Source organism: Macrobrachium nipponense, chromosome 36, assembly GCF_015104395.2.
Source record: "Macrobrachium nipponense isolate FS-2020 chromosome 36, ASM1510439v2, whole genome shotgun sequence".
Lineage (NCBI taxonomy): Eukaryota > Metazoa > Arthropoda > Malacostraca > Decapoda > Palaemonidae > Macrobrachium > Macrobrachium nipponense.
The window spans coordinates 23,693,059-23,703,058 of record NC_087220.1 but is presented as its reverse complement, the minus strand read 5'-3'; positions in this window follow the sequence as shown (position 1 = coordinate 23,703,058).

Here is a 10,000-nt window from a genome sequence, read left to right as displayed (position 1 = left end):
ATAGAATATAACGAGCGTGCTTGCCGTGAGAGTCATTCTGATGTTAAAAGGGTAATGATTAGGTGTTATGCTAATGGTGGAGAAAAAAAACATGAAATGAAAAAGTTCAAAAGATACGACACAGGGTGTTGTAGATAGCCAATAATTAAAACCGAGACATTTTACCGTTAGAGATAAAGTGGAAAATTGAAAGAAATCTATATCGATGTTTAAGTATATGTGTCACTAAGGAAAAAGAAAGGTTGTTAGTAGGGGGAAGTGGTTTTTTCACCCTGACCTAGGCCTGTGTTTGCTCCTGCAAGAACAACTGCAAGATATAATTATATAATGATGTTTTTGCTGTCTATCCTTCAATTCGACGATAAAGTTTAAGTGGTAGAAACCCAAGTGGAAGACAGAGCGACAGTTTGAAGATTTTGTGGCTAGACGATAGGCGACCGTGTAAGAAAAGGTGAAATGCTACAGTGTCCCCAGTTTAAATTGAAACACCGGCCGTTGGTGACATTGCCATATAGAATCTCATTCATTTACCTTTATTATACGTGTTGACATATCGTAGTTGTGGCAAATATTTTGCCACATCTCTTGTCCTGTAGTCTGTTCAATGTAAGAGACAGTACAAGTAGGTTAAGCTGCTCTGTGCCAGTGTACCTCTCCGCAATCATCTGCAATAGAAGGCGTCCCCAACAAAACGTTTTGATTGCTGAAGTCCATGAAATTATTTAAGTGTCTGCTTAAGTCCGTGAAGTGATTTAAGTATCAGCTAAAGTCTGTGAAGTGATTTAATTGTCTGTTCAAGTCCATAAAGTGATTTAAACGTCTACCAACATTTTAGATGGGAACAAGAATATGAAACTAATACAGATATAGATGTGGCAATACAATATAACATACTATTGAAGTAACTAAGTCGGACAGAACGACAGGTTTTCGTAGATGTAAGGAAGAGAAAGGAGTGAGCAAGAACATGAAATTCCTGTTTTCCGAGACAATAAATAAAATAAATAAAATAATAATAAATAAAAAAAGAGAAAGATAGCAGGACGATTACGGATACAGAAGAATTTAAGCTATGCGTTCTACACAAACGGTGTTACGTAATAATGCGAAAAAGGAAATCTCAATTCTTGACGGTGTATTGTCAGGTGTAAAGAAATATTGGGTCCCGTGGTGGCAAAGCATCTATTGAAAAACTGCCCAAAGAAATTGGATTCAGACATAGAAAAGTTAAAGACAAGGACATCTTACTGGAAGGAACTGAAAAGAAATGTGCAAGAACAAAGCTTGTATGCAAGTTTTGGAGAATGAAGTACAGGTAGAATTTCTGTTATAAATCTCAACGATACATGGGTTAATCAAGATTATACCGTCATGAAATATTGGAAGGGTGAACATTCTGCTCAAGCTACGGGAGTCGAGCTGCGACCTGAAAAAGGGAATAGGTTTATAATAATGTGTGCAGGACCAAGGAGAGTTTAATTCCAAACGCTGAATTCATATATTAGGCTAAAACGTAGAGTGACGCATCATCAGATGAATCATATTGTTTAAAAGAAAAGAAAAGGAAAGGAAAATAAGGTCCTTAAACAACTTCCGAATATATTACCCGGTCGGTTCTTGTATGAATTACTGCCTCAAACACAATATGCAGATAGGGTCGATACCACGGCAGGTACAAAAGAGCTCGATTATTGAATGACTAAAAGATTATTGCAATGAACCTTTAGTAATGCCTACAGTGCATCTTGTGAGGTACACTGACGGCACTAGCCCCCAACAGAGGCTTACACTGAAAGACGTGACTTTGTTTCCTTTTGTCTCGTCGTGCATTCAGATTATTTCCTTGCAACGGAGGCATTGTGGATGTCAGTCATTTTTACGTAGATGTTTCTGTCTTTATAGAAAAATAAAGCAGCATGTGTTCTATGTTCAGTGTAGCAGCACCGGCTCTTTTTTTTTCTACCATATATTATTCTATTAAATTCTCCATATATTTTTTTCAAGAATTAACACTATGTATAAAGATTACGATCATTACGAAAACATTTAACTCACAGCACTTGACAATAGAATCTTCAAACTAACTTAAAATATTTTCTTAACGATTTTGAGAAAGCTGTGATTTCGTTTCTGACATGAATTCAATGTCATTTATATTTATATATTCCATCTGTTACACAAAGAATGGGCTGCCTTGCATACCTGACTGGACAGTTGCTCGAATTGTATTCGAGTTCATTTGTGGTAATGCTAATGTCATGTAATGTTCCAATGGAAAGGCCAAAATAAATAGTGTACATCCTTTACTGAGCGACTAATTACCGTTCGCTATACAAATTCTGGAGGTATCCAAGTGTTTTTGGATTGGAGGTAATTTGATGACCCTAGAACACGCATGGCTACCTTAATTGCTAGTTACATTACATACTCGTATAATTGTAATGAATTTTGTCTGTGTTAATTGTTTCTGAATCCGTTTCGCTCATATTATTTGAAATTATAAAGACTTCATGTTTAATATGAACGTCAAGTACCCTGAAGCTTTTCAAAATCATTAAGAATACTGTGATATATACTTTATACTGTTACATTCAGACTAAGGAACTCATTTTACTAAATTTTTTATATATAAAGTATATTTCTGAAAAGTTAAATATTTCTCCATTTATTTACTTATTTCTATTTATGTATTTATTTATTTTCTATTTGTTATTTATTAATTAATTAATTTATTTACTTATTTATCTCTTTTTGTCAGGAACGACACCCTGACTGCAGGAGGACACTTAAACAGGGTAATTTATTGGGTAATCGTGGCATTAAAGTATTAGCGCTATCGTAAGCACGGCGGTCCTAAACGAACAATTACAGAGACTTGATGACAATTCGCTAATTAAAGAGATAAGGAATCGAGAGGCAAATCTCGTTTAGTCTTGGATGCATTGCAGGAGGAGCAACATTCAAATTTTTTCAGCTCTATTTCCATAACATGAATAGTGAGACTAGATCAACAAAAGTTGTGAAAACAATTTGAATTACTAATGAATATCCAATTCAGATCTTTTTCCATAATATAATTGTTTTCTTCATCTGTTACAGGGGGCAAAATACTTCCAGGAGACAACACTTAGTTTTCATCACAATTTTAAGTAGCACAAATAGCGAGAAGCCCGGAACGAATGGTTTCACCGCTTTTGCAGTTTTTTCCAAAGACATTGTTGTGCTTCTTAAAAAAAAAAAAACGGGCGGGCAAAACCTCAACACTTCTGTACAAATGCTCATTTTTGATTGAATAGTCATCACCCATGATTATACATATATATATACATATATATATATATATATAAGTATATATATATATATATATATATATATATATATATATATATATATATATATATATATATATATATATATATATATATATATATATATATATATATATATATATAATATATATATATATATATATATACACACACACACACACACACACACACACACATATATATATATATATATATTATATATATATATATATATATATATATATATATATATATATATATATATATATATATATATATATATATATAATATATGGCGTATTTTGCTTCTGTTCTGTTTTCCTTAGTTGTCAACAGTTGGTGAAGATGTGTTGTAAAATAAGCCTTAAGTCCAGCAAGAGTTTCGTCTTCGTCCTTTATCCAAATACGTGTTGATTGTGCAATATTGCGTCATGTCTAGAGGTTTCTGTGGTCAAAACGTTCTGTGTAATAGTTCATGAAGTCATTATTTCGGAAGCGACGTAACAATTTGCTTCCAGTAGTTACTTATAACCATTTCTTTCTTTTAAAAAATGTTATTAATAACCACAATCTCTCTCTCTCTCTCTCTCTCTCTCTTCTCTCTCTCTCTCTCTCTCTCTCATTAAAGTGTAATTTAATTAAGATTTATCAAAAGTCACTTTCATATAATTATTTGACTCATCAACATATTTGGGGTTGTGGTAAACAGCAGGTCAGTATTTCCCATAGAAAAGAGATTCATTCCGATTCTGGTTTTTGTAACAAGAGTGTACTTACACACTCTCTCTCTCTCTCTCTCTCTCTCTCTCTCTCTCTCTCTCTGTGTGTGTGTGTGTGTGTGTGTGTAGCCATCCCCTCTAGGGTCTTTCTCTTTCAGGAACCTTCTTAACCCAAATGTCCCATTTAATACTGAATTATTTTTGCTTTGAATTGATGCTTTCGGATTTAGTCGGATTTTCTGGAGACCCTCTCCCCTTCGGTATAACCCTCGTTGATTAACCTCCAGAAACAACAATTCCCCCACCACCCTCCCCCCTTATTCTATGCTATTCTTTCGCCTCTGCTTCTTTGAGTCTATTACCTTTCTTTCCTTTTTATTACTCGATCGTATTTTTTTTTTCTTATTTAGTTCTTAATTCTTAGTTCCTAAGAAAATTTTGGCATTCAAAGGAAAACATTTCTGGTCCATTTTAAATTTATCATTTAATCTAAAATATTTCACTTACTTTTTCCTTTTTCCTATACTCTAACCCCTATTATCTTGTCATATAAGGCCAACTATTATTGTTAGTACCTCTATTATTTCGGCTACTCCCAGAGTTACACAACAAGGTGAGACGTCTCAAAACGAACATGAAGGTGACCCACTACGCCAAAGCAAGGCAGGTCACATTCCTACAGTTAGTTGAAACATAACTGGAAGGAATGGATTCCGAGTTCCCAGAGTAGCCCAGAAGGTATAGAATTTAAAGATGAAGATTAATTTCAGAATTGCTATCTCCTTCACGAATACACCAATAAATGGGTGAATGTGCTTCCATACTGCATCCACTCCCAGAGTTCCACACAAGGCGTCCTGTTCCCCTTAAATATATTTTAACGTTCAAACTTGAGGTTATCACAGAATAAATTGTAAAATCAAGAACGTTCCATGGGAACGATCCTATACCTTCGTGCGTCTCTGTCTCTCTTTCCCTCTCTCGGAGAACAATGGTAAATCCCAAGTTACATCTCGCCAGAGGTTTTCAACCCTTATTGTGAACTAACGTGAACTCTTATTCTGATGCACTATAACACCTTAAAAGCCAACCGCTACTTGCTCTCTCTCTCTCTCTCTCTCTCCGTTCTCTTTCTTCTCTCTCTCGCTCTCTCTCTCTCTCTCTCATCTATTCTCTCTCTCCTTATTATATTATATATATAGATATATTAATATATATATATGTATATATATATTATATCTATTTTATATATATATATTATTTGTATGTATATACTATATATGTATATAAATAAATATATATATATATATATATATACATATATAGTATATACATACAAATATATATATATATATAATATATATATATATAATATATATATATATATATATATATATATATATATTGAGCTAATTCTTTCTTAAGAACACGTTAGTGAGTAGTGAGTCTTGGATTTAGGGATCGTTCAAAGTTAAAAAAAAAAAAAAAAATTAAAAAAAAAAAAAATTCATTTTGCATAGCTATTTTTCTCCTGTCCTCTGCATAATCGAAAAGTGTTAATAGCATATCCTCTTCAAACTTCAAAATATCCAGGCAAAACCTCTCGACATCCATTTACAGATCTGCAATTGATGATCAATGTTCCTCTTTCTTGCAGTCTAACAGCCGTTGAGTTACCCCCAAAAATAAAAATCGGCTTTTTGCCAATCATTCACCTGAAGCCTCTTTTTATTTTATTTTCAAAGGATGTAAGAACGTCGGACTCTTCACTGTTGAAGTTCCTTTGTTCTTCGTGAAAAGAAATTCTTTTCAAGAATTTTTCATATCATTTTTCACTTTCATTGATCAAACGAATTTGTCACCGCTTGGAAATAACTGCTCTTTTGGATGTATGTATAACGCTTAACTAAGATGTATTTAGGAACGCCTCACTTTGCTTGATTTTCTAGTGATTAATGACAATGACTAGGGTTGACTTTTATATTTATATAATATTATCTATATATATATATATATATATATATATATATATATATATATATCTATATATATATAATATATATATATATATATATATTATAATTAATATAATAATTAAGGAATATATGGAATAAAATCCTGTAGAAATCAATACATACATTTAATATATCTGCCATATATATACACAAGAGTACTTTTCAATAATTATGAACTAATTTCATATGGAATTAAGGACTTGGTTGAGGATTTCAACAGACAAAAGCAGCTTGGACGACATTTACATTCGCTTGAACTAATGACAGTGAGAGAGAAAACTATTTTCTTTGACACATATTGATACTGGATAATACTCGGGAAAATATGGTGACTTCATAGTAATGTGACGAACAATACTTTTGTATAAACATTAGGTCAAGTTAATGTACAATAATTTATCGTGTATGTGTTCGGGATGAGATGTTTCTTCGATAAAGACGATAATGATCACTGGCTACCTGTTAAGTTGCTGTACGCGTTGCATTAGGCTTTTATTTATTTATAATATCAAGAACTTCAAATGAGTAACTGACCTCAGAGCTTAATTGTCTGCCTGGTCAGGCAATCATTATAGTACTGTTCTTATAGTGTTGGAAGAAATATGAGTAAATTTAAAAGAAAAAAATAATATATATATATTATATATATATATATATATATATATATATATATGATTTTATATACATATATATATATATATATATATATATATATATATATTATATATATATATATATATATATATGATATATATATATATAATATATATTGCTGAGATAAAAATATCATGAAGGCGAAGAAAATAAATGAAAAGTTGAATTTTATGTAACGAGAAATACCGCGTTCATTATTCAATACGAGTTCTTAGAGTACAATTTTGGACTAATCTAAGAATGCGCTTACCAGTATATAGGCCTTTATTTAATTTCGCTGGTGGTGCACTGCCAGTTTTATGCGATTCCAAATAACTGTCTCGATCTTTTTGAACTTTTTTGAGTGCATTAATAAATCTCCATCCCTGAATCCATCTGGAGTCTTCCGTTTCCTGCCTCTACGTGGTTGTTGGTTTTATCTTCCTGATTTAAAGCACGAAAATACAAAGAAGAGTGGGACACGTCTGCTATTTCCGCATCTGGTATTTAACCGACCATTGTGAAGGGCTTTTTGGAATAATTTTAAAGGGAAGTTGTCAGCATCGAAAGCTTATTTAATGACTAAAGTTATCAATTAAATTTGACAAGTAGTTAAGTTGATAACTGGGTTCATCTGTGTGTAATTGGTAGTTGTAGTAATTGTTATTTACTGCTGTGTTTTAAATAAAGGTTTCTTTCAGTGAATTTCGGTTTTTAGTATAATTCGTTGGGCGATGAGTGGGCGGTGATGAAATCAATTGGTAATGTACATAAATAACCAATATTATTTTCGTGTGAATTTGATTATAAAAATTTAGTAATTCCCCTTTCTGAATAAAAACATGTAAATGACTGATTCTTCCGCCTACCACACTTTTTATGGTTATTGCCTTCACCTCCGATCGTCAAAGTAGGTCATACATTACGGCTCCCTCTCGGTGGCTGAAGAGATTATTCGCCAGTCATGTAAATTTTGATCCATAACTTTGTTGCTTTTGCAAGTTATGCGGAGGGAAGGCTGCTGATGCCTAATACTTATTTTCTCTCTCTGTCTCTGTCTCAGTCTCTGTTCTCTGTCTCTTGTCTTCTTTCTCTTCTCTCTCATTTTCAGTGTATACTGTATATATATATAGTATATATATAATTAAATAATTAATAATATAATATTAATTATATATATATATATATATATAATATAATATTTATAAAATATATATATAATATATATATAAATATATTTATATATATATATATATATATATATATATATATTATACATCTATAATATAATATTAATAAATATATATATATAATAATATTATATATATATATAATTATATATATATAGTATAATTATATATATAATATATATATTATATATAATATTACACATTATATATTAATTATATAATATTTATATTATATATATAATATATAATATATATATATTATGTATATATATTAATATTATTAATAATAATAAATATATATATTAATATATTACTATATAATATAAATAATAATATTATATTATATTATATATATATATATAAATATTATATATAATATAATATTATATATATATATATATAATACATAATATATATATATATATATATATATAATATATATATATTAATATATATATTTATTATATATATATATTATATAATATAATTAATATTAGTATATATATATATATATAAATATATATATTATTATACTATATATATATATATATATAATAAATATAATTAATTAAATTATTTATAATTATTTATTTGTATATATAACTATATATATATATATATATAATATAATATTATAAATAATATATAATATATATATAATATATATATACATGTGTGTGTGTGTGTGTTATGAACTTCTAAACTTAGAATGTCCTTGGATTGGATTGCAATAAAAAATAATATTAATATACTCTGGTCACCAGCATTGTCAATAGTGAGGATTAACAGCAAGTTGTTGTCGTTGTAGAGCAGAGTAACTTTAGGAGTTCTGGTTGCTTCTGTAAGTGGTCGGATGTAGGATTAAAAAGATCTGATACAAAATAAATACTAAGATATGAGCACGTTAAATCGATTACAATAATAAATAGTAATAGTACCATTACATGAAACTTATACCGCTCTGTGCTAACAAGGAAAAATGTGAGCAATCTAGTTCCTGCTTCTGAAATCATAAACATATCACCACATGACATCTGTATGTTGAGTGGCTATAACATTATGGCTTATGAAGCCGCTACCTCAAAAGAGAGATGGATACCTGATAAAAATAATTACAGTGAACTAACATTAAAATATTTAGAAAAGGATATTTGCTCAGTGGAATTCAGGAATCGTAGCGCCCAGGAACATTAAAGGCTGTTACTTTAGCCATGTGTTTCTCTTGATCTTAGTACATTCTCATTTGTTAAGTCTAAATTTCCTATATTTGTTAGTATATATCCTTAAGTCTCAGGGCTCATATAACGTTGGAAAGATTTCAAACTATGTCTTTTTCTGCTTATTCGAAAATTGCCTTCAGTGCAGGTTACCTTGTATTCATAGTATAATGAAAACATAGCTTATGACACTTCACATAATTTTCATTTTCTAGCTGAGGAAAAAATCACGAAGTTACATAACGTTAGTGTTATCTCGAGCAAATACGGAATGAAAGAAGTTTAGGAGTGGAGGCATCGGGTGGTATGAAACAATAAAACCCAAACTTGATATTGTTCGTTTTGAAAGCTGCGGGTTGAGGGCTGGAGGAAATGGCGATAAATCTGAGGAAGGGGCTTCCACTCTCTGCGAACGTTCCGTTTCCTCTCACAAATTGCATTTTGCATTCCGCCTCGAAGTCTTTCCAGAATAATCAACTGTCATTCTGCACTCCTCTTTACCTCTTCACAAGAGGCTGGTCATAGCAGAAACGGTAGGAATCAATATGAAAGCCAAACAAAATATGAGGAACAAATCTAATGACAATAAATATTAAATAATATGAAAAGATATCATGAACATAATTTAGCCCTTTAAAACTTCATCAAATCAGAGAAAAACAAGAAGCTGGTCTGTTACTCTGAAAATTAAGCCAGGATAACAATCCTTTTCTTTACTTACTAAAGAGATTCTGAGATCTAGAAGAAAAAACGTTCACAATCAGATTTCATTTTTTTCGTTTGATGTGACTTTGGAAAATTGGTATGCAAAAATATATATATATTTTCAATCAGATTTACAAGGGTTAATAATGATCAACCAAATAACAATGATAAAATTAGAATACCTAAAGTATTAATGATAACATTTTCAGTTCG